The sequence below is a fragment of the Bos javanicus genome, chromosome 6, assembly GCF_032452875.1.
Source record: "Bos javanicus breed banteng chromosome 6, ARS-OSU_banteng_1.0, whole genome shotgun sequence".
Classification (NCBI taxonomy): Eukaryota; Metazoa; Chordata; class Mammalia; order Artiodactyla; family Bovidae; genus Bos; species Bos javanicus.
The window spans coordinates 10,503,286-10,526,545 of NC_083873.1; the positions used below are offsets into that span (position 1 = coordinate 10,503,286).

Below are 23,260 nucleotides of genomic sequence, written 5' to 3' on the forward strand. Positions count from 1 at the left end.
TTTCATTTATAATAAAATGAAAAGTATATATCTTAAATTATTTGATAATATAGCAGCATACAGCACATCATAGCAGTAGTTTAATATTCAAATATATAAATTTAATAGTCCACTTTATATATTTACAGTCCATTTATATATCTATATATATAATGACACCACCCTTATGGCAGAAAGTGAAGAGGAACTAAAAAGCCTCTTGATGAAGGTGAAAGTGGAGAGTGAAAAAGTTGGCTTAAAGCTCAACATTCAGAAAACTAAGATCATGGCATCCGGTCCCATCACTTCATGGGAAATAGATGGGTAAACAGTGGAAACAGTGTCAGATTTTATTTTTCTGGGCTCCAGAATCACTGCAGATGGTGACTGCAGCCATGAAATTAAGAGACGCTTACTCCTTGGAAGGAAAGTTATGACCAACCTAGATAGCATATTCAAAAGCAGAGACATTACTTTGCCAACAAAGGTTCGTCTAGTCAAGGCTATGGTTTTTCCTGTGGTCATGTATGGGTGTGAGAGTTGGACTGTGAAGAAGGCTGAGCACTGAAGATTTGATGCTTTTGAACTGTGGTGTTGGAGAAGACTCTTGAGAGTCCCTGGGACTGCAAGGAGATCCAACCAGTCCATTCTGAAGGAGATCAGCCCTGGGATTTCTTTGGAAGGAATGATGCTAAAGCTGAAACTCCAGTACTTTGGCCACCTCATGCGAAGAGTTGAGTCATTGGAAAAGACTCTGATGCTGGGAGGGATTGGGGGCAAGAGGAGAAGGGGATGACAGAGGATGAGATGGCTGGATGGCATCACTGACTCGATGGATGTGAGTCTGGGTGAACTCCGGGAGTTGGTGATGGACAGGGAGGCCTGGTGTGCTGCTATTCATGGGGTCACAAAGAGTCGGACACGACTGAGTGACTGATCTGATCTGATCTGATAAATATATAATTTAATAGCATTGTGCTGTGCTTAGTCGCTCAGTCGTGTCTGACTCTTTATGAACCCGTGGACTTTAACTTGCCAGGCTCCTCTGTCCATGGGCACTCTCCAGGCAAGAATACTGGAGCGGGGTGTCATGCCCTCCTCCAGGAGATCTTCCCAACCCAGGGATCAAACCCAGGTCTCCTGAATTGCAGGCAAATTCTTTAACATCTAAGCCACCAGGGAAGTCCAAGAATACTGGAGTGAGTAGCCTATCCCTTCTCCAGGAGATCTTCCCAACCCAGGAGTCCAACTGGAGTCTCCTGCATTACAGGCAGATTCTTTACCAACTGAGTTACCAGGGAAGACTTAATAGTCCAGTAGAATTCAACAGTGTGTTTTTCCTGGTTTTTTTTTTTTTTCCTGCCTGACAATGCTCAAATTATTTAAAACATCAGTTATTAATAAAATGCAGACTAAATAATGTCAGTCATGACATCTTCTATCTAACCATGATGGAATCAATTGAATGGGCTTTCCTTGGAAAATATATTTGTTATATTTTTGATGGTGTCTTTGATTTTTACAAATTCTTGAGTGAAATACCGCATTATTTTCTTTTCTTTAATTTTTTTATTGGTTTCTGCCACACATCAACATGAATCAGCCATAGGAATACACGTGTCTCCTCCCTCTTGAAACTACCTCCCACTTCCCATCCTATCCCATCCCCCTAGGTTGTCACAGGGCATGGGGCTTGAGCTCCCTGCATCATAGAGAAAATTCCCACTGGCTATCTATTTTACATGTATTAATGTGTATATTTCCATGTTACTCTCTCAACTTATCCCACCCTCTCCTTCCCCCACTGCATTCACAAGTCTGTTCTCTCAGTCTCTGTCTCCATTGCTACTCTGCAAATAGATTGATTAGTACCATCTTTATAGATTCCATATATATTCCATTAACATGTGATATTTGTTTTTCTCTTTCTGGCTTACTTCATTTTGCATAACAGACTCTAGGTTCATCTACCTCATTAGAATTGACTCAAATGTGTTCCTTTTTATGTCTGAGTAATATTCCATTGAATATATGTACCACAATTTCTTTATCTGTTCATTCATTGATGGACATCTAGCTTACTTCCATGTCCTAGCTATTGTAAATAGTACTTTAATGAACATTGGGGTACAAGTGTCTTTTTCAATTATTATTTCCTCTAGGTATATGCCCATTAGTAAGATTGTTGGGTCATATGATAGTTTTATTCCTAGGTTTTCAAGGAACCTTCATACTGTTCTCCATAGTGGCTGTATCAGTCTACATTCCTACCAACAGTGCAAGAGGGTCCCTTTTCTCTGCACCCTCTCTAGCACTTACTGGTTGTAGATTTTTTGATGATATAAAAGGAAACATGTTCAGAGAGTAAAAATTTTGAGACATAAATTATTAGATAAAACACTTTTCTATATTTATTAACAATCTGTTAACTTGTGAATTCAGTATTTACTTTCTTCCATATAAGGTAATATATGATAATTATATCTGATTTAAATGCAATGAGTATCCATTTATCTGTCAATGGGTGTTTAGGTGAATAGATAAAGAGGATGTGATATATATATTCAATGGAATATTACTCAGCCATATATAAAACAATGAAATAATGCCATTTGCAGCAACATACTTGGACCTAGAGATTATCATACTAAGGGAAATAAGCCAGACAAGGAAAAATAAATATCATATGATATCACTTACATGTGGAATCTAAAAAATGATGCAAATGATCACTTACAGAAATAGACTGTAATAGAACAGAAATAGAACAGAAATAGACTCACAAACATAGAAAACAACTTTATGGTTACCAAAGGGGAATGTAAGGAATACACATGTATATAAGTTGAACAAGTATATCAGATCAGATCAGATCAGTCACTCAGTTGTGTCCGACTCTTTGCGACCCCATGAATCGCAGCACGCCAAGCCTCCCTGTCCATCAACAACTCCCAGAGTTCACTGAGACTCACGTCCATCATGTAAATATACATATATATAACTGGACCAATTTTCTGTACAGTTGAAACAAACACAACAGTGTAAATCAACTACACTTTTATTTTTAAAAATAAAAAAAGAGATATCTATAATAAATAATAAAACAATATAGAACTTTTTCCCAGTCGAAACCTAATGTGAATATACTGAAAATTATTTGCTAATTATGTGATTAAAATAATAAATTATAAACTCATGTGAACATTAACTAATTTACAATTATGTAAGTTCAAGTAAATAACAAAGTAAAGGATAGAATATTTGTATCTTTTGAATTGATCAGAGTAATTATCAAAGCATACTAGTCAATTGAGTGCTAGACATGCTTCAGGGAGACCTGTATTCCAATCCATGATATGTATGGCTATTTTCTTTAGATCTATAATGTTTGAATTTTACAACAGTATTATTAAGATGATAGGAGTTAATACTGGTAAAGTATTATCAATGATAAAACTTATTTCATTATTTTAAATAGTTTACTGTCCTGTTTAATAATATAATCATTCTAACAAGGAAAAATAAGCATTTCATTATTTGGTTATGACAGACATATTTTGTAGGTTCTATAAGCAGATCTATATATAGTCAAAATTTAATAAGTACATTGCATTACAAAATATATCAGAGATGAAATTTCTGGGCCTTTTAAAAAGTGGTCATGTAATACCAATACCCAACTTTGAGAATATTACTTTTTATATTATTTCAAAAAAAGTTATTATTCCAACTTAAATTTGTCCTAAAAATCAAATAAGAATCTAATTCTCTGAGGAGCACCAGGTTTCTCCAAGAAAAGACCGTGAAACATTGCAACAGAAGAAAAATGATCCAGATATATTATACTGCAAAGTTTCTCTATTTTCTCCTAGTTCTGGGTAAAATAAGCATTAAATGTATAACTTATTTTAATATATAAAGAATTTTAGTAAAAGATGAAAATCATCTAAGAAAATCTGAAAGCAAGGCAACACTAAGACTCTAGATAAGGCAAAATTTATTTTGTGTTAAATGTATGTTAGAATTTTTAATGTTTTAATAAGATTAACTACATAAAAGCGTTAGTATGTATATGTATGAGGTGAAATATTTGACAACTGCCAAAATGTGAAGCTATCATGATGAATGGTATCAGTCTGCCGTCTGTGTGATGTAAATCTTCTATTTCCCATGAATCTTTCATGATTAAGCAAAGCATTTGGAAGTGTAATAGACATGGTTTTGCAATTATATATGTTTTATAAGCCATGATAATTGTATTATTTTTATTCTAATTTCACACAGAAAATACAAGTTTACATTTGCATTTAGATGGCAAATTTCATGCAAAAATGCTTCCATTATTTTAGTATAATTTGTATTGAAAAAATAAGACTGAAGTGTAAGCTATTCTTTTTTTTTTTTTTTTTACAGTTTTATAATTCTATATTTGCCTTTGTTCTTTCATTCATTATTTTATTACCCATAAATATTTAAACCAACCAGAATTGAATATTAAAAAGTCATAATAAAATCACATAGCTTCCCTAGCATATTACTTTTTTCCCAACCTTGAAGTTTGTTAATAAGCACAGTCTGAAATAATGATAAAAATATTAAGTGGTAGTCACCTTACTATTAAGAATTGAAAATAACAAAAAGACTTTGGTAATTCATCCTACTCTTTATATCATCTGCCATTTCTGAATTAATATATTTCATTTTATTATATGTCAAGAGAACATTTGTTTTCAGCTCAGATGTAGAAACCAATTGTGTTCCTTAGAGAATCAAGTTATTATTCAATCATTAGGACAAATTTCAGTTGGAATAATACTTTTCCTTGAAATAATTGCGACTCCATAAACTGTAGCCTATCAGGCTCCTCTGTCCATGGGACTTTCAAGGCAAGAATGCTGGAGTGGATTGCCATTTCCTTCTCCAGGGGATCTTCCCAACCCAGGAATCGAACCGGGGTCTCCCACATTGCGGGCAGACGCTTTACCGACTGAGCCACCAGGGAAGCCCAAAATAATGTAACAAGAAATATTATAAAATTTGGGCATTGCATGACTATTTTAAATAGGACCCAGAAATCTCATCTCTGATATATTTTGTAATATAATGTCCTTATAAAGTGTTTGACTATATACAGATCTTAGTACATCTCTTATATTTTATTGACAGAGACACGGTGAAAAAAAGAGGAAACTTTTTGTCTTTACTAGGCGTCTTTACTAAGGCATGCTGGGAGGGATAGGGGCAGGAGGAGAAGGGGACGACAGAGGATGAGATAGCTGGATGGCATCACTGACTCGATGGACGTGAGTTTGAGTGAACTCCGGGAGTTGGTGATGAACAGGGAGGCCTGGCATGCTGTGATCCATGGGGTCGCAAAGAGTCGGACACAACTGAGCGACTGAACTGAACTGAGCATCACCCTACTCACACGTATTGTTCTAGGGATAGATGTTTAAAACATTTTGGGTTAAAGAAACAAATATTTTGAACAAGGCATAGTATTAAAAAATGTTACTCTGCTCCTTAATAGGAGATGTAGTACAGACATTCTACATTTGTCTAATTATTTAACATGTCTGTTTTTGCCAGTAAAGAGGACTCCGAATTGAAGGACACTACAAAGGCCAAGATTGCGTTTATTGCTAGAAAATGGAGCAGGAATGCTGATGATATTATGAACTTTTTGATCAAATGGCACTCAAAATGAGAATCATTCCAGAACTTCTTTTCAAGTGGGGTTAAGTTGCTATACCTCTTGTGCATTCTGTCTGAGGTCAGTACTAGATAAATGACTCTGACATTACTAAACTAGAGAAAAGATCTCAACAGAAGAGAATTTACAACAGAGACAAGGTGATGTGTTGGCATCTTGTAAAGGTGGACTGGTAAATGTCATTTCTATAGACAGAGTAAGTTAAATGAGAAGAAAGTCCTGTCAAATAATGTTATTTGTATTTCAATAAAATAAAATGCATTCCAGTATAATAGAAAGATACAAATTGTGCCTAAAACATTAATATCAGAGTAGAAGTTAAGGACTTCACTGATGGTCTGTTGGTCAAGAACCTGCCTTGCAATGCAGAGTTCTATCACTGGTCTGGGAAGACGCCACATGCCATGGGGCAGCTAAGCCCGTGCGCCGCAAGGAAAGATCCTTCATGACACAACTAAGACCCAACACAAATAAACAAAAATTAAATTAAACAAATAAATAAAAATTCCAGCATTCTGGGGGGAAAAAAGTAGAAATTAAGGCTAAAAGCATTATAAAGCAAGGAAAAATAAAATTACAATGGTTTTGTAAAATAGAAACAGTAAAATACAGAAAGCAAAAAAATCCTTTCAGAACAAAATATGATGAAAACAAGTTTAGCAGGAAAAAAGTGAAGTAGAAAAAATGATATTCTTTATCCTTATATTCAACCAATATGGTGCTTTTCCTATCTTTGAAATTGTACCTAAATTTTACACTAAATATGTAGAAAATAAGAGTCAAAGAAGACTACTTGAGAATAATTTTTAAGAAACTTAAAACTGAAATCTTATATTATCTAGAAGTAATAAAATAATACTTCTTAAATTCTTTCAGTTCAGTTCAGTCACTGAAGAAAGAAAATATTGTATGTTTTTTGTTGTTGTTGTTGTTGTTGTTGTTGTTGTTTAGGCCCAGTGTAGAAGTATATGGAGAAGGAAATGGCACCCCACTCCAGTGTTCTTGCCTGGAGAATCCCATGGACAGAGAAGCCTGGTAGGCTGCAGTCCATGGGGTCGCACAGAGTCGGACACGACTGAAGCGACTTGACAGCAGTAGTATACATCTCTTCTCATCTAACATTGGGAAGAACTAAATCAAATATCTACACTTAGCTTTCATAAGAGCTGAAAAATTCACAGCCAGTCAGCCCATACCTGCTACAACTCTTACCAGGAAAGTGGTACAGAATGGATCTTAATAAGCTCTCAGCCATCTTGCCAAAGCAGTCATAGAAATGTTGCAGTTTCTGAACGTTTTGAATCTTAGAGTAGATAGGTTTATGTGATCACTTTATTATTTATTTTAAGATATGTAAAATTAATATTTGCATAATTTTTAAAATTCAGAAAGTAATATGTTCTACAAATTACATTGTTTAATTTCTGGGAGATAAAATACACAGTAGAAAAATTTTGACAACAATTTACAGAAGCTTTAGTTGAAAGATATAGTTTAATTTTAAATGGATATATATATTCAAATTCATTAGAACTTAGTTCATTATACTGTATGAACTGCTATAGAACATGAAAAAAACTTCAAATTTCCTTTATGTTCAGAAAAATACATGATTATTTTAATACTTATAAGTGAGAGAGGCAGTGAAATTCCTTATTTGCTATTAGTGGCATATAATTTATATAACTGGTCCTCCTATGGTTAGAAAAACAGTTGTTTTTATAAATGTTTCAGTTCAGTTCAGTTCAGTCATTCAGTCATGTCTGACTCTTTGTGATCCCATGAATCGCAGCATGCCAGGCCTCCCTATCCATCACCAACTCCTGGAGTCCACCCAAACCCATGTCCATTGTGTCGGTGATGCCATCCAACCATCTTATCCTCTGTCGTCCCCTTCTCCTCCTGCCCTCAATCTTTCCCAGCATCAGGGTCTTTTCAAATGAGTCACCAACTGCATCAGGTGGCCAATGTATTGGAGTTTCAGCTTCAACATCAGTCCTTCCAATGAACACCCAGGACCGATCTCCCTTAGGATGGACTGAATGGATCTCCTTGCAGTCCAAGGGACTCTCAAGAGTCTTCTCCAACACCACGGTTCAAAAGCATCAATTCTTCAGTGCTCAGCTTTCATTGTAGTCCAACTCTCACATCCATACATGACTACTAGAAAAACCATAGCCTTGACTAGACGGATCTTAGTTGGCAAAGTAATGTCTCTGCTTTCTAATATGCTGTCTAGCTTGGTCATAACTTTCCTTCCAATGAGCAAGCATCTTGTAATTTCATGGCTACAATCACCATCTGCAGTGATTTTGGAGCCCAGAAAAATAAAGTCTGACACTGTTTCCACTGTTTCCCCATCTATTTGCCATGTAGTGATGGGACCAGATGCCATGATCTTGGTTTTCTGAATGTTGAGCCAACTTTTTCACTCTCCTCTTTCACTTTCATCAAGAGGCTTTTTAGTTCCTTTTCACTTTGTGCCATAAGGGTGGTGTCATCTGCATATCTGAGGTTATTGATATTTCTCCTGGCAATCTTGATTCCAACTTGTGCTTCCTCCAGGCCAGTGTTTCTCATGATGTACTCTGCATATAAGTTAAATTAGCAGGGTGACAATATACAGTCTTGACGTATTCCTTTTCCTATTTGGAACCAGTCTGTTGTTCCATGTCCAGTTCTAACTCTTGCTTCCTGACCTGCATACAGGTTTCTCAAGAGGCAGGTCAGGTGGTCTGGTATTCCCATCTCTTTCAGAGTTTTCCACAGTTTATTGTGATCCATACAGTCAAAGGTTTTGGCATAGTCAATAAAGCAGAAATAGATGTTTTTCTGGAACTCTCTTGCTTTTTCAGTGATCCAGCAGATGTCAGCAATTTGGTCTCTGGTTCCTCTGCCTTTTCTAAAACCAGCTTGAACATCTGGAAGTTCACGGTTCACATATTGCTGAAGCCTGTCTTGGAGAATTTTGAGCATTACTTTACTAGTATGTGAGATGAGTGCAGTTGTGCAGTAGTTTGAGCCATCTTTGGCATTTCCTTTGTTTGGGATTGGAATGAAAACTGACCTTTTCCAGTCCTGTGGCCACTGCTGAATTTTCCAAATTTGTTGACATATTGAGTCCAGCTCTTTCACAGCATCATCTTTTAGGGTGTGAAATATTTAGAATAGGATTCTAAATGTTTAGTTGTTTAAAAAAAAATCTTAATGCAGTGCAAGAACATATTCTACACTAAATAAAGGTGAACATTTAAAAATTAAAGGAAAGCAGTATAAATACATGTAATCTTATAAAAGCAATTCTCAGTTCATGCTCATAAATTAAAAATCAAACTAGCCACTTTCTGTTATCCACATTTTTAAAGTAATGTTTACCATTAGGAGAAAGCAGCACTTCAGTTAGAGTGTCACTTCCTAACATGCCACATCTGCAGCTCAATTTTTCTTTTTCAGATCTGAGATATCAGAGTACGTTTTTCTCCAAAGAGACTTCTAGTTCTTTCCCAAGATTCACAAGACTTTTTCTGCTATTCAAAATGCCAAACAACCAGGTGTCAAGTTGGTCAGCTGGAGCAATGAGTCAATGTGAAAGGAGCAATGAGTCAATGTGAAAGTAACAATCAGGCCTTTATTCGCTTACTACAACAGTGTGAGCAAGAAGGAAGAAAAGCAAGGGGCCGGCTGCCCAATATTCAATTTCCCCCCACAGAATGGCACCAGGTAAGGTTTGTAGATACAACTCAGATATGGGGTATCTTCTTTTTGCCAGGGAACCCCCAAAAGGGTGATTGCCTGCTTATGGACCTGTTTGTCTTGGAAAGGCTAGGAGAAGAAAGCTAGTGAATCAAACTATGGAAAAATCCCTTGGCCAGTTCCTCTGATGTAGCCTCTGAATAGAGGTGCCAGGATCAAGTGCTTGAGTATGGCTGGTCTGGGGATGGAGTAAGGTACTGAATCTCGACTCTAATGCCCTGCAGAAATCTACAAGACATTATTGTGCACCAAATCTCATGTGAGGTGGGCAGCTTCAAACTGTGATTACAGACAGCTGAGCCTGAAATATCACCCAAGGATTCTGTCATACAGTAGACTTCTCAAAACAGCATCTAGGATTCTCTTAAACATGGATGTGATCCTTCCTGATTTGCTCTGTGATTTATGTGTTTATATCTTTCTTGGTCTTTATCACAGAAACTTTCATTGGTAGAAAGTTTTATTGTTTATCCACGTCTGGTTCTCCTTTTTTTCCAGGTATACTGGAGGATTATGCTTTTTTGGCCCCTGGAAGTTAGGCAGAACTCTGTCTGTCTTTAGAAGAGTGATGGATATCAGTTCTGGACCAATATATTTGTCAGTGAAAACTATCCAGTGTTTTCATTCCTTACTGGGGAGATAAAGATGACATGTTCCAGATGGTATAGCTAGAGGACATTGGGGCATAGTTTAAGTGTTTATCCCCTGGTTATAGTTGATTAAAATTTGCATTCAGCATTATGTTTAAAATTAAGCATTGTTTTTACATCACATTTGCTCTTTTACACTCTATTTTAATGAGAGAAAAATTTAATTTCTATTTATCCCTCTTACATCACACATTTCCTCAAGAATCATTGTCGTTAGATGTTGTTACTAATGAAATGTCTTTAAATCATTATTATTGTCTCCTCTAATATATTGGGAATCAGTTTTATATATCATTTATTTAAAAAGGTGATTTAATGTCATTGATTGAAGAATGTCTTAGAGTTATATACAATATAATGATTAGAACTGAACAAATTAAGTCTTGTTGAAGTGATTTAAGAAAAACAATTAGTTGAAGAAATGGTTAGCAAAATATATATGGACATAAGAAGTGGGAGAATTGAAATGAAGCCAATAAATAAGTAGATTTGATCTAGGTGGAAAAGAAAATTAAATTGAGTAGTAGTTATTTTGATTCCAGAGAGCCTCAATAAGTCCACTTAAAAGCATATGAAAAATTGCATGGACTATTTAAGGTATAGATGATCATGAAATAAATTCACTTTGAAAAAGAAGTATAATTGATGTGCCCTGCATTAGTTTATGGAGAAGGCAATGGCACCCCACTCCAGTACTGCTGCCTGGAAAATCCTATGAACAGTGAAGCCTGGTAGGCTGCAGTCCATGGGGTCGCTAAGAGTCAGACGACTGAGCAACTTCCCTTTCACTTTTCACTTTCACGCATTGGAGAAGGAAATGGCAACCCACTCCAGTGTTCTTGCCTGGAAAATCCCAGGGACAGGGAAGCCTGGTGGGCTGCCGTCTATGGGGTCGCACAGAGTCGGACATGATTGAAGCGACTTAGCAGTAGCAGCAGCAGCAGCAGCAACAGCAGCAGCAGCATTAGTATATAAAGTACAAAATTTTGAATTAATGAAACATACATTAAAAGATGATATTTTACCTTTAACATGATTTTAACTTTGTAATATTCTCTTTGAAAAAGAGACATGATGGGATTTATCAAATCATTGGCATTGATTCTGTAAACCATAAAGAGAAGTGTCAACAACAGATGCCCTTGAAAAATCTCTGGCACAGGGTCATCACTAATAAGATCTGCAATAATAAGACAAATCTCTATGTCAATATATCAAAAAATCTACTGTAAAATGTTTATCAAGAAAAATTTCTTGCAACATTTGTTAATAAAAACTCCATCAACCATGAATGTTTTACTTCCCTTGGAGGAGTGTGATATTTTATAAGAGAATTAAATATTTTCATAAAATAATTCGAGTAGAGAATTACTGGCATGTAGTGGCCTAGTGGCGTTAGTGTTAGTTGCTTAATTGTGTCTGACTCTTTGTGACCCCATTGACCCTCCAGGCTCCTCTGTCCATGGAATTCTCCAGGCAAGAATACTGGTGTGGGTTGCAATTCCCTTCTTCAGGGGATCTTCCTTACCCTGGGTCTCCTGCACTGCAGGCACATTTTTACCAACTAAGCCACGACCTGGGAGAGAGGCATACTGTTGAGGATCCTGTTATACAGAGCAGATTCAGTAGCAAGGGATTGTCCCATCAAAAGAGTGATATGGTGGACAAACTGTAACTGTAGTTGACTTTGACTTAACACTTCATTTTTCACATGCCTGTGTGCCATCATTAAGAAGTTCAGTAAAATCTTTTACATATCTGTCTATATATACAATCTATGGTTTGATAATGTACCCTATAAATAATTACATACTATATAAAGCGGTCCTCATTTGTATATGATTTAGCAGTACCTTTTGCAAGCATGTTATGAATAAGGATTGTATTTGTGATCTGCTTATCACCTGTCATACTAAGAGTAATGCTCAGTTTGTTATGTTTTTCTTTTTCCTTTGTTACTCCATTTTTATTCTCAAGTTTCATGAATACCACAGACTTTCATAACAGTGAATAAAGTCTTAGAAGATATATTTGTGTTATGGGAAAAATAGTGACTGTGTAAGTATTTAGCTCACAGTGTTTTCTCAAATTCTGCAAGCATCTTAGTCTTGCTTGCAAACAAGGGAGAAACACACCTAACCTCACACTGAGTCACCAGGAAAACCAGGTATCCATTTGCAGCAGTGAAAGAAATAAAAAAAAAAAACAAATTAAGGAAATTTTAATATTGGGCCACATATCCTGTTTTGTGTTAAGACAAATTCTATAGACTTCCATCTTTGTGGACAAATCAAGCCTGGTTTTTCATACAAGCCACAGCCATCTTGCTTGAAAATGAAGACTATTTTAGAATATTCCTATTGGAGACATCCATGGTAAATCAGTCTGCCATCAAGCCTTCCAGAGACTAACCCTTCCATATTTCCCAATGCATTTTATTACCCTAAGTCCTTAGTATTTTCTGGACAAACACAGGAGGAATGGCAGCCTCTGAAAGACAAAAGACTTTATCTGAATCTCAAAGGTCTGAAATTTTCAAGCCTCAGATTTGCTAAATCACCTTACTCCATAAATGAGCATTACTGGACAAAGTCGTCTGTTGCAAAACTTAAGACAGGATAGTATTTTGAGATTCCAACAAAATCAAGATCAAGGACAAGTTTCCTTTTTAACATTTATTGAAAATGTATGTAGACAGAGGATAGTACCAGGTGAAAAGGAAAGTATTAGAAGAGAGGTGACAGATAAGCCTCATAAAAGATGTTGGAGTGAATATTTAAAGTTTGAATCCTTTTTTTTTTAATCTTTTGCCTCTGTTCATGAAAGCATGTACTCAGCAAATATATTGTGGCATCATTCTGGGTAATAGTCACTCAAAAGCAAATTTTGCATAAAAAAGGAAAGAAATACAAGCCCTAAACAAGATGAAAATGCAGTGATACTAAAGCATGGCCTTCTACTCATTATCCTTTGAATAATAATTTATTTCTAGTGTACCTTTAACTATGTATTAAATAAAATCTTTTCTTGACAACAAATGTTATATTGGGGTATATTATCTGAATTTACTTTAAAGAATGTTTTAAATAATCAATATTATATATTTTGAAAATGTCAAATCTAAAAAAAAAAAAAACTCATGACTGTTTCTTCTAAATGTTATAAAGCTATCAGTAGGTTTTTAAAATTTTTTATGTCCTTACAGAGAGTTAGAATTTTTTTATCTACACATATATTTTCAACTAGTGCCATGAAACTAAACAAGTAATCAATTTTTTAATGTATAGAATAATTCAGTTACCCAAGCTTCAAAGAGTATATACATTTTTCCTCTCTTCAAGGATAGAATAATAAAACTCATACTTTGAGCGTTCTGCCCAAAAGTCTTCTGTAAGGCTTATTCCCAATGATCAACAGCTTATTTTTCCTCTCATAAATATTTTTGAAGAATCATTTAAGACTTGATAATAAAGAAGTTAAGTTTTTGAAGCAATAAAATTTATGTCCTGATATTTTCTTTTGTGTAAAAGACCTTCATCTTGACTCAGTAGATTAATTTAGTAGCTATCATGCTGATATTCATCCTCCATAACATCCTTTATCTTATAATCAGTAGGAAGTGGCTGTTCAGACAGTATACTTAAAATGTCAAGCAGAGATATAAAGGGTAGAAGATATGAAAGTGAAAAGGCTTCTTTGAATGGTTATTAAACTGATTATTTACAATGTGCATATGCAAGCAGGTATAGTAAAAATATGCAACTAGTTACATTGTTGGGCTTCTTCCATAACACTGATAATATGAAGCCAGTGTAATATTTCAAGCTTCCCTGATGGCTCAGATGGTAAGAATATGCCTGCAATGAATGAGACCAGAGTTTGATCCCTGGGTTGGGAAGATCCTCTGGAGAAGGGAATGGCAACCCGTGTATTCTTGCCTGGAAAATTCCATGGACAGTGGAGCCTGGAGGGGTACAGTCCATGGGGTTGCAAAGAGCTGGACACGACTGAGTGACTAACACTAGAGTAACACTAGAGTTAGATCATTGGGCTTCTTCTATAACACTGATAATATGAACTCAGTTGTAATATTCCGAGAACAATGTTGAGGGTTGAATTCAATACTGAACAATCTCTGTAAATGCTAAGAACCTGTTAATATTTAGCAACGTTCACAAAAATATCAATTTTTCTTAAATAGTCCTCCTTCATTCTATTTACTCCTTTATAATGTGATTTTACAGTTTTTCCCCTAGACAAAGACAGTGCTTCCTTGCCTATTAACTTTGGGCTAATCATAAGGCTTGCTTTGGCTGACAGGATGTTTTTTATACCAGACTTAATTTGTAAACAGAGGCTTGAAATATGCCTATGTCAATGAGCTTGCTTCTTTCTCTTGTTCCATCTTATAATAAAAACTTATCCTTGTCTGGTCAATTATCAAAAATAAATAAATAGATAAGACTTGTAAAGCAGATCTGGGTCCAACATGGAGGTTGGAGCCAAGTCCAACCTAGACCAGCCAACAATCAATGGAAACTCCTATATATAAGAGTAATGATTATTGTTTTAAGCTAATGAGATTTGCACTGGTTTGTTACACAACATTATTGTCAAAAATAGAGCTAATGTTTTCTGTCTTTATTTTATTCATGAGAGTGAAAATAGAAAATTCTTTTATAAAGAGTAAGATTAAAAAATTAGAGAACCTGCAAGTAATTAAAACACAGTCCATTGAATCATTACTAGAACCCTTCAGCTTCAGTGCTGTATTTTGTCCTGTTAACCTATCTTAATGGTTCTTAATAGTTTTTGACCCATAGTCACTAAGTCACTATGGTGTTTTCATGATGAACATCAATTTGCTGAGAATGACACTGGATAGCCAGTCTATCATGGTTAGTCTCTATCTCTAAGTCCTATTGTCATGTCATGGAAAATAGTAAAATGACACTGTTCAAATTTTAAAACCAGAAAAAATTCATGTACATCTGAGACATCTATTGATACAAAGCAAATATATCTAGTATGAGGGCTTGATAATTATAATGGTCATAATAAAAGCATGTTAGTGGGTTAACAGATGTACGAGTTATGTAAGAAATGAGATGACATTACCTTATCCTTAAAGGATTAAAATTGATAATGAAGTTAAATTTTAAAATTTTTCTAAAAATAAAAAGTGAAGTTGATCAAAGAGCACAGAAGCTAACGGAAGAGGCCTGGTGATTAATTACCTTCATATGTTCTTACCTCTCCTTGGCTAAAAACTAAATAGAAGAATGCTGTGTCTGAACTGAGTTGTTTTCACATTCATATGTTAAAGCCCTCACTTCTAGTGTCTAAGAATAGGAAATAGAGCCTTTAAAATTTAATTAAGTTAAAATAAGGTCATTAAGTTGCACCTTAATCCAATTTGACTGGTGTCCTTGCAAGAGAAGGAAATTTGGACACAGGAAAACTAGGGTTACACACACACAGAGGAAAGATCATGTAAGGACACAGCAAGACAGTGGCCATCTGATAGACAAGGACAAAGACTCCAGGAGAAACAGAACCTCAGGACACCTGTATCTCTTAGACTAGGAGAAAATGAATTCCTTTTGTTTAAGCTGCACAGTCTGTGATACTTTGTTTTGGCAGCCCCAACAAACTAATACAAAGATGCAATGTAGAATCATGGCGGCACAGGCAGGCAAGAGGTGGAGCCATGAGGAAATGTAACTGCTGAGAATTACAGTGCAATGCTGAGGAGGTGATGTCTCTCTTCCCTTCATTCTTCATTCTAACCATCCTTGCCAGTCAGAGGGGAAAATACATCTGCCTATTCCATAGCTTGGAGAAGACAATGGCACCCCACTCCAGTGTTCTTGCCTGGAGCATCCCAGGGACAGGGGAGCCTGGTAGGCTGTGGTCTATGGGGTCGCACAGAGTCGGACATGACTGAAGCGACGTAGCAGCAGCATTCCATAGCTTCATACAGTTTCAGGGACTCTGTTAATTAGCTTCAGATAAAATTGGAATACCTTGTTTACAGTGAGAGTGTTCCTCAAAATTCATCAGGCTTAAGTGCTGATGTAAAATGTACTCTCATTTTCTTTGCTTTTTAGGCAGCTTCAACTTTAGAGTTGATCTCTTCTATCTAGGGTAATTCAGAAGTGTAAGTCTTAATTTGAAAATAGTAATGTCCATGCATGCTCAGTCATGTCCGACTCTTTGCAAACCCATAGACTGTAGCCGCCAGGCTCCTCTGTCCATGGAATTTTCCAGGGAAAAATACTGGAGTGGGTTTCCATTTCCTACTTCAGGGGATCTTCCCGACCCAGGGATTGAACCCACATCTCTCTCTTTAATTTGATTCTTTTAATGTATTGTTTATAATTAAAAACTGTTTTTACATTAGTTGTCATTGATGCTGCTGCTGCTGCTAAGTCACTTCAGTCTTGTCCGACTCTCTGCGACCCTGTAGACAGCAGCCCACCAGGCTCTTCTGACCACAGGATTCACCAGGGAAGAATACTACAGTGGGTTGCCATTTCCTTGTCCTAGTTGTCGTTATCTGCTCTAGTTATTTTGGCTCTTTCTTCATGATTTTTACTTTTCTGAAATTTTAACCTAAGTTTTATGATACTTCTTCCATTTAATCTTTCACGTAAGAGTTTATCTATCCAATAGAGAAAATTATTTCAATTTATCTCCTGATTATTTTCAGGAAATATGTATTTCTTAAATTCTTCAAACTGTTTTGTGCTATAAAAGTACTCCATGACAATACTGAATGTTGCCATTTATGTGAAATCCTAGAAAACAGCCAAGGTTAAGAAATCTACTCACCCTTTGTTTTCTAAAAAAGGGTTTGCTGAAAAGGACTTACTGCTGCTGCTGCTGCTAAGTCACTTCAGTCGTGTCTGACTCTGTGCGACCCCATAGATGGAAGCCCACCAGGCTCCCCCGTCCCTGGGATTCTCTAGGCAAGAACACTGGAGTGGGCCGCCATGTCCTTCTCCAATGCGTGAAAGGGAAAAGTGAAAGTGAAGTCACTCAGTCGTGTCCGACTCTTAGCAACCCCATGGACTGCAGCCTACCAGGCTCTGCCGTCCATAGGATTTTCCAGGCAAGAGTACTGGAGTCTCCATATAATTTCAATAAAATTCATGGACACCTCCATGTGTACTTATAACGAGAACAGACAGAGATCCTTCAAATTCTCATTCTTTGTCTCGTAAATGATAGGCTGATCAATTGGAACAAAACACTTTTTAAACAAACTCTGATTAATTTTCTCTCCTTGCCAAAGGTACCTAAAGTTTGACCCACCTTCAGCCTGAACCATCGTACCTACCCTCCTCAGCCTCCCCTGAGAATAAGCTGGTGTTCAGGTAAAACATTCTCTGATCTTGTGTATGAGACAGCAAAAGAGACACTGATGTATAGAACAGTCTTATGGACTCTGTTGCAGAGGGAGAGGATGGGAAGATTTGGGAGAATGGCATTGAAACATGTATAATATCATGTATGAAACGAGTTGCCAGTCCAGGTTCGATGCACGATACTGGATGCTTGGGGCTAGTGCACTGGGACGACCCAGAGGGATGGTATGGGGAGGGAGGAGGGAGGAGGGTTCAGGATGGGGAACACATGTATACCTGTAGCAGATTCATTTTGATATTTGGCAAAACTAATACAATTTGTAAAGTTTAAAAATAAAATAAAATTTAAAAAAATGAAATAAAACCTTCTCAAGATTGAAAAAAAGAAACAAAAAACATTCTCTGATCTTCTGCCCTATCATTCCCCTTCCAACCATCCCACTTGCCCATACTTGGTTCCTTCTAACCTTCTTCAGTTCACTCTATGAAAGAAAAACCCGTGAGACACTTGTTGATATAATGATCAGAATATTCTCCCTGCTACAATGGTGCCACTCCCATGTTGAAATAGTACCTTTCTTCTTCTTGGAATAGCCTTTCAAATAAAGTTTCTCTTTACTAAGTTTGGCTCTGGTTTTCATTTTACATCCTAAACTCAATATCCCTCTCTGTCTTTCTCTTTCTTCTCATTGTTTTTCAAATTGCCACCTCTCTCTTCTAAAAATTCTAATTTACAATGACTTATCTGATATTCAGTATGTTTTTCTTTCTTTTCTTTTTCTGGCTACAAGAACATATCAGGTACATTGTCAGAGGATTTTGAAAACTACTTAGAGCATGGGTTCAGGTACTAAATAACTTAGGTGGGCCCCAACTTCTGATTTATTGACTATGCCAAAACCTTTGACTGTGTGGATCACAGCGAACTGTGGAAAATTCTTCAAGAGATGGGTGTACCAGACAACCGGAATTGCCTCCTGAGAAATCTGTATGCAGGTCAAGAAGCAACAGTTAGAATTGGACATGGAAAAACAGACTGATTCCAAATCAGGAAAGGAGGACGTCAAGGCTGTATATTGTCACCCTGCTTATTTAACTTATATGCACAGTACATCATGAGAAATGCTGGACTGGATGAAGCACAAGCTGGAGTCAAGATTGCCAGGAGAAATATCAATAACCTCAGATATGCAGAATACACCACCTTTATGGAAGAAAGTGAAGAAGAACTAAAAAGCCTCTTGATGAAAGTGAAAGAGGAGAGTGAAAAAGTTGGCTTAAAACTCAACATTCAGAAAACTAAGATCATGGCATCTGGGCCCATCACTTCATGGCAAATAGATGGGGAAACAGTGGAAACAGTGGCAGACTTTATTTTCTTGGGCTCCAAAATCACTGCAGATGATGACTGCAGCCATGAAATTAAAAGACACTTTCTCCTTGGAAGAAAAGTTATGACCAACCTAGACAACATATTAAAAAGCAGAGACATTACTTTGCCAACAAAAGTCCATCCAGTCAAAGCTGTGGTTTCTTCAGTTGTCATGTATGGATGTAAGAGTTGGACTATAAAGAAAGCTGAGCACAAAGAATTGATGCTTTTGAATCGTGGTGTTGGAGAAGACTCTAGAGAGTCCCTTGGACTGCAAGGAAATGAAACCAGTCCATCCTAAAGGAAATCAGTCTTGACTATTCTTTGGAAGGACTGATTCTGAAGCTGTAACTCCAATATTTTGGCCACCTGGTGCGAAGAACTGACTCATTGGAAAAGACCCTGATACTGGGAAAGACTGAATTCAGAAGGAGAAGGAGATGACAGAGGATGAGATGGTTGGATGCCATCACCAACTCGATGGACATGAGTTTGAGTAAGCTCTGGGAGTTGGTGATGGACAGGGAGGCCTGCCATTCTGTAGTCCATGGTGTCGCAAAGAGTCAGACGACTGAGTGACTGAACTGAAGAATGGTAGGAGTTATTAGATCTCACTCTCTGTTGGCCAGAGCCAGGATTTTCAGTTCCCTTGTCCAGAAAGTAAAGTTTTTCTTCTCCTGATGTTGGCTAGAAACTTTATAGCTTTCCTAACATTTTTAAGTTTGAAGAGCTTCTGTCCATCTGATTTACTAATTTTCAACCTCTTGAGATTCAAAGAGAATGTCATCTTTCTACACTTCATAAATCTGTTCAAAGCAATGATTCTCCAAAACCTCTATTCATGAATACATTCCCTGAGATATTCTGCTTGTGGTATCCCAGATATCATTTGACCTAAGGGAAAAACATCACGTAACTATTTTCATTTCATAGGACCACACTTTTTATCCTAACTCTCAGACTTTAAATCTGTTTGATTATAGAGACACTAGTGATTGGTACAGAGTTAAGGAGCACACTTAGTAGAAATGCTTTGTACTGCCATTTTCCATGATTTTCTCAGTAACTTTCTGTAGTGTTAATAGTTTTCCTGGTCTTATATCAATATGATGGAATTTTGGTGTTCCCCAAGATATGGAAATATTTCTAATTTGTTGAGGGAAAAGAGAGCTTGAATATTATCTCAGAAAGATCATTAAAGGCAAAAGAGTGGGGACTCTGCTGGTATAAAAAAGCAAGAGGAGAAGATCCAATATTCTTTGCAATGCTGGGCAGTTATCCAAGCCAGTGAACTTAGGTATTTGCTATAGCCAGGGCTAAAACAAGCAATCCTTCAGCTATAGAAGCAATTGACAAAGTGATATCACTGCCTTAAGTAAGAAAAATGACCCTTTCCCAAGCCTGTAGCATTGAAAATGCTGTTGCTGATATTTATGGAGATGCCCAAAGAAATATAGCTTTTTACATCACTTCTACTGAACATTTCTAGAAGAATTTATTTGTTTGTACTTGTGATCACACATCAAAAAAAAGTAAATGTTTCTGATACAATAAAAACTAGCCAAATAATTTGATACTACCAAATATGTCAAGCTACTGGGAAACAACTGAGTTTTGATTTCTGATTCTGTTGCACTCATAATTAAAATAAATATAAATACAAAATTTGCAAATTTATGTAGTACACTTACACCAACTAAAAATTGCTATATCACAACAGAATTCATAACAGAGAGTGGAGAGTTTAGGTAACAGCAGTCTATGAAATTATCTTTTATTATAATCAAACCTTATAAAATGGCAAAAGAATAAATAAGACCTTCAGTCCGTATAGAAGAAAATCAATAAAGTTGGCAAAAAGAAATAAAAAAGGAAAAGTACAATTGATGCTGAAATAAAATCAACATTATCGACCAGTCCTTAGTGAAGCTGAAACTCCAATACTTTGGCCACCTGATGCGAAAAGTTGACTCATTTGAAAAGACCCTGATGCTGGGAAAGATTGAGGGCAGGAGGAGAAAGGGACGACAGAGGATAAGATGATTGGATGGCATCACCGACTCAATGGACATGGGTTTGGGTGGACTCTGGGAGTTGGTGAGAGTTGCAAAGAGTCGGACATGAGTGAGCGACTGAACTGAACTGAACTGAACTGAATGCATTAGAATGCATTAGAAACTTGAAAAATAAGGAGAATCTAACTCTTCGTCGAATGTATGGTAAAATTTGCTGGAAATTATCTAGGGAATATCAACATTTGGTTCCCCAGATAAAATAATCTTGGACCAATATTGATGAGTTTTCTTTTGATAAGTATATATTTACAACTGATATAAAAAGGAATATGAAATCTTGATGCAGCATGCTAAGAAAAACTTTATTTGTACTCTATCTGCTACTGACTCAATCGAATGCTTTCTAATCTGTGCTGAATTTAATAGGAAATAATATTTGTTGCCCCCTTTGGATGATGAAACTATTTTGGCTAATTATATAAATTAAGGTGCTAAAATAGGGACCATTCAACATAAGTATTAAATCAACTTTTAGACATTTAGTTTTCATTCATATGGATGAATGAAAATTGTAGATCATTTGAAACCAATTAGGTCAGAAATCAAGGACAAAATACATTGAAGAGAACACTGACAATAAGGACATTGAGCACAAAATTATTTCAATTAAAATTTTTTCTGGGCCACAGAAATAAAAATAGAATAATATGCATAATTCTATAACAACTTTGAACTAAAAAATACATTTTTACAAAAAGTTTAGAAAAATCAAATTAAAAGCGTGAGTGGGAATGAATAGATCAATAACAGTTGTAGAAATTCTTTAATTGTCAAAGAATTATTTTCAAGAAAGTGACTGAATCCAGATGAATGTCAATTCATTCATCAAAACCTCTTTATTACTATCCTACTCTGTGCCAGGCACTGAATTAGGTGCCAGCTACTCAGTGGTGAATAAAACTAGTGTGGTGGTTGTATTCGAGGTTGAAGAAGGAGGAAAGGCAACCAAGTGTTATAAGTTTTTTTAGGAGATTAGATTCATAAAGGAGCGATCTCACTCTGATCTCATTTTGGAAAACTAACTAGGTGAAGTACCAGAAATTATAAAAAGTGGAGAGTTAGTATTCTTGGCAAGGAAAAAAATAAGAAGAAAATAAAAATGAATATCTGATCTTGGTTTACAAGTAAAATGTCAGACGAAAATGTGATCTATGATAAAACAGCAAAGGAAAAAACCATGAAAGAAAACGTTAGATTTATTGACTAAAATTTTTTCATATTAAAATGTCATGAAGGTAACAGAATGGCAAATGACAATATTTAAAATGTTAAAATATGTAGCAATGAAAAATATGTAAGATGTTACATGAAGTTTAATATATAAACTAATCTGCAGTAAGTCAAGGAGAACCAATACCCTTAAAATAGAAAATGTTCAATAAACATGCATAGGACATTCACAAATTACTTTTGAAGAAAAACAATGCTGCCAGAAAACATGAGTATTTTGGTTCTCCTAATATCAGCTCTTAAGATGAGGCTTTGTTGCAGATAGTTGTGAGAGGTAATCATGAGAAAATCAAATGAGGGGCCAAGGAGAATAAGCTATGAATGGGGGAAATTAACTATACATAAGTGGCTAAGTGACTGGCATGGGCAACTGGGACCAATCCTGCCTACAACTGTGAGAAAGCACATGGAGTGTGCCTGAGAATCGTTCCACCGAGGAATTGAGAAGTGCTCCTTCTAGGTCCCTAACCAGTTAATCAAATGTATTTCCCACTGTCCACAAGTTAATGTGCGGCTTGCCAGGTGAGTCAGTCATAAAGAATCCACCTGCCAATGCAGGAGATGTGGGTCCAATCCCTGGGTAAGGAAGAGCCCCTGGAGGAGGAAATGGCAACCCACTCCAGTATTCTTGCCCGGAAAATCCAATGGACCGAGGAGCCTGGTGGGATACAGCCCACAGGGTCGCAAAACAGTCAAACTCAACTTAGCAACTTAACAAACGTGCACAAGTTAATGTATATCTTTAGCTCAAACTATTTCTCCCTCCATGCAAAGTTGATGACCATGTATGCTGCTTGAAATTCTTTCCATTAGGGTTTTTTTTTTTTCCTTCAACATTATCATTTAATGCTACTCATATTGTGGCAGTCCATTTTGAGCTCAGATATATATTTCACTGACCCATCCTTGAACTAGTCCTCAGTATTTTCCTCCTCCATCAGCTGATTATGTGAAAGTAGTTCTTAGCTGAGGGAGAGGTATTGGTGCAACATATGTAGCTGATGTTGGATTATGTTCATTTAACTCATTTGTACTTTCTCTACCTACTCAATGACTGTGGCTCCATCAAGATTGAGTGATTTCCATCATGTGATGGATTGCTGCTGTGCCCATCTAAA

At 36.3% G+C, this 23,260-nt stretch overlaps 1 long non-coding RNA gene across 1 annotated transcript in view; it reads left to right on the top strand.

Moving 5' to 3' along the window:
- Positions 1-23,260, top strand: part of LOC133249229 (uncharacterized) — a 330,813-nt gene that overhangs the window by 298,369 nt on the left and 9,184 nt on the right. The window contains exons 4-6 of the long non-coding RNA XR_009736881.1: positions 5,569-5,752; positions 9,146-9,412; positions 17,393-17,474. This is a non-coding gene — a long non-coding RNA (uncharacterized LOC133249229). The remainder of the gene's footprint in view (positions 1-5,568; positions 5,753-9,145; positions 9,413-17,392; positions 17,475-23,260) is intronic.